The 7330-nt window shown below is 39.6% G+C and overlaps 1 non-coding gene across 1 annotated transcript; it reads left to right on the top strand.

Annotated features, from left to right (window-relative positions):
* Positions 1 to 4092: 4092 nt before the first annotated feature.
* On the top strand, positions 4093 to 4256 carry LOC145430254 (U1 spliceosomal RNA). The gene has a single exon (XR_013910718.1). It is a non-coding gene; the product is annotated as a U1 spliceosomal RNA (small nuclear RNA).
* The last annotated feature ends 3074 nt before the right edge of the window (positions 4257 to 7330 follow it).

The raw sequence follows: 7330 nt of genomic DNA, 5'->3' as shown, positions 1-7330 counted from the left end.
GTCAATGTTATGTCTCTAAATTATTTCATATCATTCATGGGAGATATGCTTGACAAATGATAAGTTAACAAGTCACTGCTACCAGCCTAATCAATTCATTGGGGCAACCTGCGTGTTGTGCTGCATTGTCTGATTTGGTCATAGTGTGTAAACACCTCTAGAGGCCACTGTTGTATAGCTGCTGCAAACTGAACGTGCCCGTACCAGAGGTTATACTTAAAATGGCAGCTGCCAGGAAGTCTCTTTGGACATTTGTGTTCGCCCTTTATGAAATAGATATGTTGTATTACAAGGTACTAATGCACCCTTGCATTGGTAAAATAAATTCTACTAGAATAGCTGATACTCCCTTACAGAAGATTTATTTTGACCTTTCTAAAGCCTTCTTTAAAAATTAGAAAATAAAATGAAAACAGGCATATGAAAAAAAGCCTACTAGAAATACTACTCTGCATTACATCCTAACACTTGGCTAAATCCTAATATGTAATTCTGGTTTAATAGTTTATTTCACTAAATGTGATTATGCACTAAAAAAGAACATGTTGGGTTTACTTAATTCAATAGTGGACACTGGTTGCACACAGATGTTTTGCTTTGGCAGGAGCTTAAACAACTGAGGTGAAGTTATTCATATTCAATAAACCTGTGCAATTTGTGTTGATAAAATATGATTGAAACAAAATATCCAATTTGAGCTCTTGGATATTTTAATTCTTCACAAATTTCACACTTTATTCCAACACTATTCAGTGACTTTTACCCAAATACTATTTGGTCACTGAAATACTATGTTATCTTCAAATGACATGTTGGTATTATATTCTAAATACACAATTTTCCAGTGAAGGCCTTACAACAGATTGTATTCTTCTCTTCCAAGATGGTTGCCAGCATCCACTAGTAACCTTTCAAAACAAAAACAGTAATTTCACTATAGTGACAGTAGGTGAATCAGCGGTCTGAAACACACGGCCCGGGGCCGACTTGCGTGAGGCCCACATCACCCCTACTTGCCACCCGTACTGTTGACGTGAGGAAATATTGTGCATTTTGGTTCTTGAAGTTAGTTTTTGTTACGGGGGATTTTGTTGTTGAGTGCAATGTGAAAATAACTTCTATAAAAAGCAAAAAATGATTTAATATGAAGGCAATATGAGCAGAGAGTAAAACCATGTTGAGGGATTGGCTGTGTTAGTTCAGTGAGAGTTATTTGTAAAGAAAACAATTTTCACTAGTAGACATAAATGTACACTTATGTCTGCATTTTTATTTTGTTAAATAAAACAAAAAATATAGCAAAGTGCTGCCACATGTCTGAGTGCCAATTCTTTTTTTATTCAATGAAAGGTTTTAGTTAATTAAGATTGAGGAAAAAGAATTTGCATTCACATTTGCAGTTTTGCCTTGTTATACAATATTTGAAAATTAAAACAAAACACTACATTTTCTGAAATATTAGTGAGTTTTTTCTTGTTTAAAGACAAACGTTTTTATACTACTTGAACACTAAAGTGACCCTCCAATGTGATGACAGTGCCAGCAGTGGCCCACAGCTCATTTAATGCTTTCTCCTAATTGGCTCATAATGGTCTCTCATATGTATGAACTATGTAGGCTATCTCTATTTTAAAATAATGGGTGGGCAATGAGAGCATCTCCTCGATGTGTACAACAGGACAACAGGGAATACAGAGAACTGACTGAGGACTTTGTCAACTGGTGCCAGCAGAACCACTTCCAGATCAACACTCCGAAAACCAAGGAGCAGGTAGTGGACTCCACCTACACCAGTGAACATCCAGAGAATGGGCATTAAGATAGCTGACTCATATAAGTGATCTGATTAATAAACGGATCTGGAGTAACAACAGAGTGTACATCTACACAAAAGGATAAAGACGGTTGTATTTGCAACAGAGAAGTCTTTTGGAAGGGAGCAGGGAGAGCTCCTGAAGACCTCAGACGCTGTGGTGGTATTGTCCATGTTTTATGGTGTGGTCTGCTGGGGATAGGAAGAAACTGAACAGGTTCATCAAGAAAACTAGCTCTGTTCTGGGATGTCCTCTTGACCCAGTGGAGGTAGTTATCCCTGTCAGATAACAGCTCCCACCCCATACAGGTCACCCTTCAGTGACAGGCCGTGTTCCAAGTGGACATTTTGGAGGCCTTTCCCTCCAGCTGCTGTCAGACTGTACACTGCACAACAGCAATGAATGTACACCACATATTCACACACTGGGGTCTTTGCATATCAGTGTGCAATACCTGTTAATACCTATTAACACCCAACCACTGCACTATGAAATGACCACGCCAAGCAAACAAACAATGTTTGGGTGCTGCAGATGGAAACGGACCATAGCTTCATGGTGAAATTCCTCACAAAGAGCAGAATCTACCTTGTCCTTTAAAGTTTTTATGGCCACCACTTGGGTCTGCTCACCAGGTACTGTGCCATATAGGTGGCCCTTGTACACCTTGCCAAACCCGGTCCTCACCGAGCCCCTCCATAAATCGTACTGCTGACATGTTAATCTCACGCAGCTTCGCCTGCAGCCATGAAACAATAAATACATGTCACCAAAGACTCTGGCCACCAGAATTCAACAATACTTAAACAAATGTATGTAAATCACATTTACTGTGACCATATTTAATGTTACCTTGTTGTTATTATTATTGCTACCTGTTGTTTTTGATGATTCGGGGGCGACAGCTCCGTGTCCTGGGAGGGTGAGCTGCTGAGCTGGGAACGAGGTGGTGTGTCATTTGAAGCCTTATGTTTATTGCGACACAAGCAAACCAGAAAGAAGAGGCAAGCGATAACCAATGGGATGGCAACTGCAGGTATTAAAATAAACAGGATCTCCTTCCTGGGGTTTTCTTGTGTTTCATTCTTCTTCTGATAGTAATCTGTATTATTACATCATATATAAGTATATGTATGTATGTAGATATATATAGATAGATGGCTATGGATATAGATAAATAGACTTACATATATAAGTACTTATCTATTTCTTAGTCTATATTTCTTCTATTTTTGCATAGCATTATTGCTGTTAGGTATGCTGTGTGTGTTCATTTGTTCCTGCCTTGTGTACTCTGCTGCAGTAACAATTTGAATTTCCCAACTCTGGGACTAACAAAGGTTTTCTTATCTGAAATGTATCTAAACCCAGCTGATATCTGGCTACATTTTCTGCTGAGCATCCAAATCACACTGAAGTTTACACACTGTATAATGCCTGATTTCTTGTAAATATTTAGCGATGGCCTTATGAAATATATTTTGATAAAATGTTTATCAGGCCAAAGTGAACAATGGAAAATAAACAAAATTAAAACAAATAATTAAAAACACTGAAAAACACTCAAAAATATATATTTTTTAGAGATGTCTTAACCTGGTTATGCTGTACCATCCAGACGTGTATGTGCGCCGGACCCGCGTGATTTGAGACTTCCTGCCATCTTTAGCAGGTAATAAACTCCCGCCAAAGCAAAAAGTTGCTCTGAGTGAATTCAGTCGTTGTTAATGAGTAAATTTTTAGTGTTTTTATTTGGATTGTTTTCTGGTTGTTTGTTGCACACGGACATGTTCACAGACGTGTTTTCGTGAGCAACACTGTTCATACTCCGAGACCGTAGCGGGAAACTGTTGGTTGCCTAGCAGCAGTTAACGAAAAGACCGGAAGTGACTGTGCTTCAACTAGAAAACTTTTGCGTTTATCCTCTTTTTCCCGAGTATCAGACAAACTCGTTTAGCAGCGTGCTTTACCTTTGAGTTAGCTGAACTTCTGGTGGTTTGTTGGTGGATTTAAGGAGGTTAAATGGATGAAAAAAAGTTATCTTTCAGCTAGCTCTTGTTGCGCAGATACAGCAATGCATGATGGGAAATTCTCCCGGTATTTGTAAAGCTAAATAACCTTATGGGGCTCTGTTGGAAACTGCTTCATGTGTATATATAAATAGTGTGTAGTCCCAGCTTCCTACAGGCTGTGTTTGTGTTGATTTTGAGATTGTGAGCACCGTGAGTGTGCAGGGTTTGTGTGTGAAAGACTGCCCCATACGTGAGCTAAAGAATTCATACTTACCTGGTAGGAGAGATACCATGATCACGAAGGTGGTTCTCTCAGGCCGAGGCTCAGCCATTGCACTCTGGCTTTGCTGACAGCCTGCGAATTCCCCAAATGTGGGAATCTCAACTACATAATTACTGGTAGTGGGGACTGCGTTCGCGCTCTCCCCTCATCATATGTTGAAAGAAAAATGAGTGGGAATGTTTGCGCTTATTTTCAATGACGATGTCATGCAATCTTCTGGCTTCCTAACTACAGTTTTATCAGTGAGTCCAGGGTAAGCAGGAGAGGAGGAGGGGATGCTGTCTTATTTAAAAAAGTCTGTGCAGCATTTGGGAGGCCTGTAAACATTAACAAACACAACTTTGGATGGGGCCTTCAGCTGTAAAGCCACATATTCAAAAGACTGAAAACTTCCAGGAGACAGCTGCTTACATTGAAATGATTCATTAATGACCTCAGTGAACTGCTGTCTGTGATCTGTGTTGATTTCGACTGTGTAATTATTGTTGGGGATTTTAACATCCATGTGGACAACCCTCAGGACAAAGGGACTAAAGACCTGAGTAACACTCTGGGCAACTTTGGGCTGACTCAGCATGTAACAGAGGCCACACATAATAGAGGACACACTCTTGACCTACTGATCTCCAAGCCTGAGCATTTCAAACATTGCTGTGTCTGATGTGGGCTTATCTGATCATTACTGTGTTTTCTTTGAAAGTAAAATCTCAGCCCACACAAATATATCAACAGCAGTGATCACAAAACGGTGTATAACTGAACACAGTAGTGCAATTTTTAACCAGGTCTTCCCATTAACACCTGACCTGTCCAAAGGTTCAGTCAATGAGCTCGTCAATAGCTTTAAGGCAAAACTGTTAAATGTAATGGATACTATTGCCCCCATTAAGGTGAAGGTTATCTCTGGAAGGAAAAAGTCTCCATGGAGAAACTCCACACTGGTGAAAAATGAAAAAAGAGAGTGTAGGAAAGCTGAGCGCAGATGGAGAAAAACAAACCTCCAGGTTCACTATGACATCTATAAAGAGAAACTTCACAATTATAATTTACAACTGAGGAGTGCAAGAAAGTCCTACTTCTCTGACATCATCACTAAAAACAGCCATAATGCTCGGGTCTTATTTTCTACAGTTGACAGGCTAACAAACCCTCCTGTGCCAGTGGCAGCTGAACTTCATTCGACCATGGCCTGCAATGACTTTGCCAAATTCTTCACAGACAAAATCCAAAAGATTAGACAAGCAGTTGGTACATCAACAGCAGATCCAGGATATGTACTGTGTCCACTGAAAAACTGTTTAAACACCATCAAAGAGTTTCACCCGATTAACAGCAAAGACCTGGAGGACATCTTAGGTCAACTGAACTCCTCCTCTTGCTGTTTAGATGTCCTGCCAACAAGTTTTTTCAAAAAGGTCTCAAAGACTTTAGAGTCAGACCTGTTACAGATCGTCGACTTTTCCTTAATGTCAGGTGTGTTTCCAGAACCACTAAAAACTGCTGTAATCAAACCTATACTGAAAAAGGACAATCTTGACAAGACACAAATGAAAAACTACAGGCCGATCTCAAATCTCCCATTTTTAAGTAAGATCATTGAAAAAGCAGTTTCTCAACAGCTCAATTACTTCTTAAAACAGAATAATTGCTACGATGCCTTCCAGTCAGGTTTTAGACAGAACCACAGCACTGAAACCGCTCTGACCAAAGTGTTTAATGACATATGTCTGAATACAGACAGTGGAAAAATGTCAGTCTTAGTTTTACTGGATCTCAGTGCAGCATTTGATACAGTTGACCACAACATATTACTCAAACGACTGGAGAACTGGACAGGTCTTTCAGGAACTGTACTAAACTGGTTCAAAACATACTTAGAAAACAGGAAATACTTTGTATCAATAGGTAACTTCACATCTGAGCAGACAAGTATCACATGTGGAGTTCCCCAAGGTTCCATCTTGGGACCCCTTCTGTTTAACATCTACATGCTCCCACTGGCACAGATTATAAAGAACAACAAAATAAACTATCACAGCTATGCAGATGACACACAAATATATATCACAATGTCACCAGGAGACCGAGGCCCTGTACAGGCTCTTGGTAAATGCATTGAGGAAATTAATGACTGGTTGTGCCACAATTTTCTCCAACTAAACAAAAACAAAACTGAGGTAATAGTCTTTGGCGCCAAAGAAAAACGATTACAGGTCACCAGAGAACTTCAATCTATACATCTAAAAACCACAAACCAGGCGAGAAATTTGGGTGTAGTGATGGATGCAGACCTAAACTTAGAAAAACACATTAAGACAATAACAAAGTCAGCTTACTATCACCTCAAGAATATATCAAGGATAAAAGATCTGATGTCTCAACAGGACCTGGAAAAACTAGTCCATGCATTCATCTTTAGTAGGCTTGATTACTGTAACAGCATCTTTACAGGTCTACCTAAAAAATCAGTCAGACAACTACAGCTCATTCAGAACTCTGCTGCTCGAGTCCTCACTAAGACCAAAAAAGTGGACCACATCAGTCCAGCTCTGAGGTCTTTACACTGGCTGCCTGTCCGTCAGAGGATAGACTTTAAAGTTCTGATGCTGGCCTATAAAGCTCTGAATGGTTTAGGACCAAAATACATCAATGACCTCCTGACCCAGTATGAACCTTCCAGATCCCTCAGGTCATCTGGATCTGGTCTTTTATCAGTTCCCAGAGTCAGAACCAGACACGGAGAAGCTGCATTCAGCTTTTATGCTCCTTATATCTGGAACAAACTCCCAGAAAGCCTCAGATCAGCTGAAACACTCAGTTTATTTAAATCCAGGTTGAAGACTCATCTATTCTCAGCTGCATTTGAATAAAGCACCAAATCCACACTTTTAAGCTTAAATTTCAAAACTTACATTAACTACTGATTTTATCTACTGTTCTGATTTTATCTGTTTTGATTTTACATACTGCTTTGTTTGTTTGTTTGTTTGTTTGTTTGTTTGTTTGTTTGTTTGTTTGTTTGTTTGTTTGTTTGTTTGTTTGTTTGTTTGTTAAGTGGGTTAGAGCTCTGGGTAGCTCCCCAGCTGGGTCTAGACTGGGTCTAGAGAGTATTTTAAATTCAGGGAATTTAAAATAGAAAGTAGCTCGTCCACAGAAGGACTGGTAGCTCCCCTTACGATAAGGGTTCAGATCGCGCGAACAGGTGTGAAATGTGTGTGTTT

This window comes from Astatotilapia calliptera, chromosome 7 (assembly GCF_964374335.1).
Source record: "Astatotilapia calliptera chromosome 7, fAstCal68.1, whole genome shotgun sequence".
NCBI classification, from domain to species: Eukaryota; Metazoa; Chordata; class Actinopteri; order Cichliformes; family Cichlidae; genus Astatotilapia; species Astatotilapia calliptera.
Note: the sequence above shows the minus strand (reverse complement) of the source record. Positions and strands in the feature narration are given on the sequence as shown.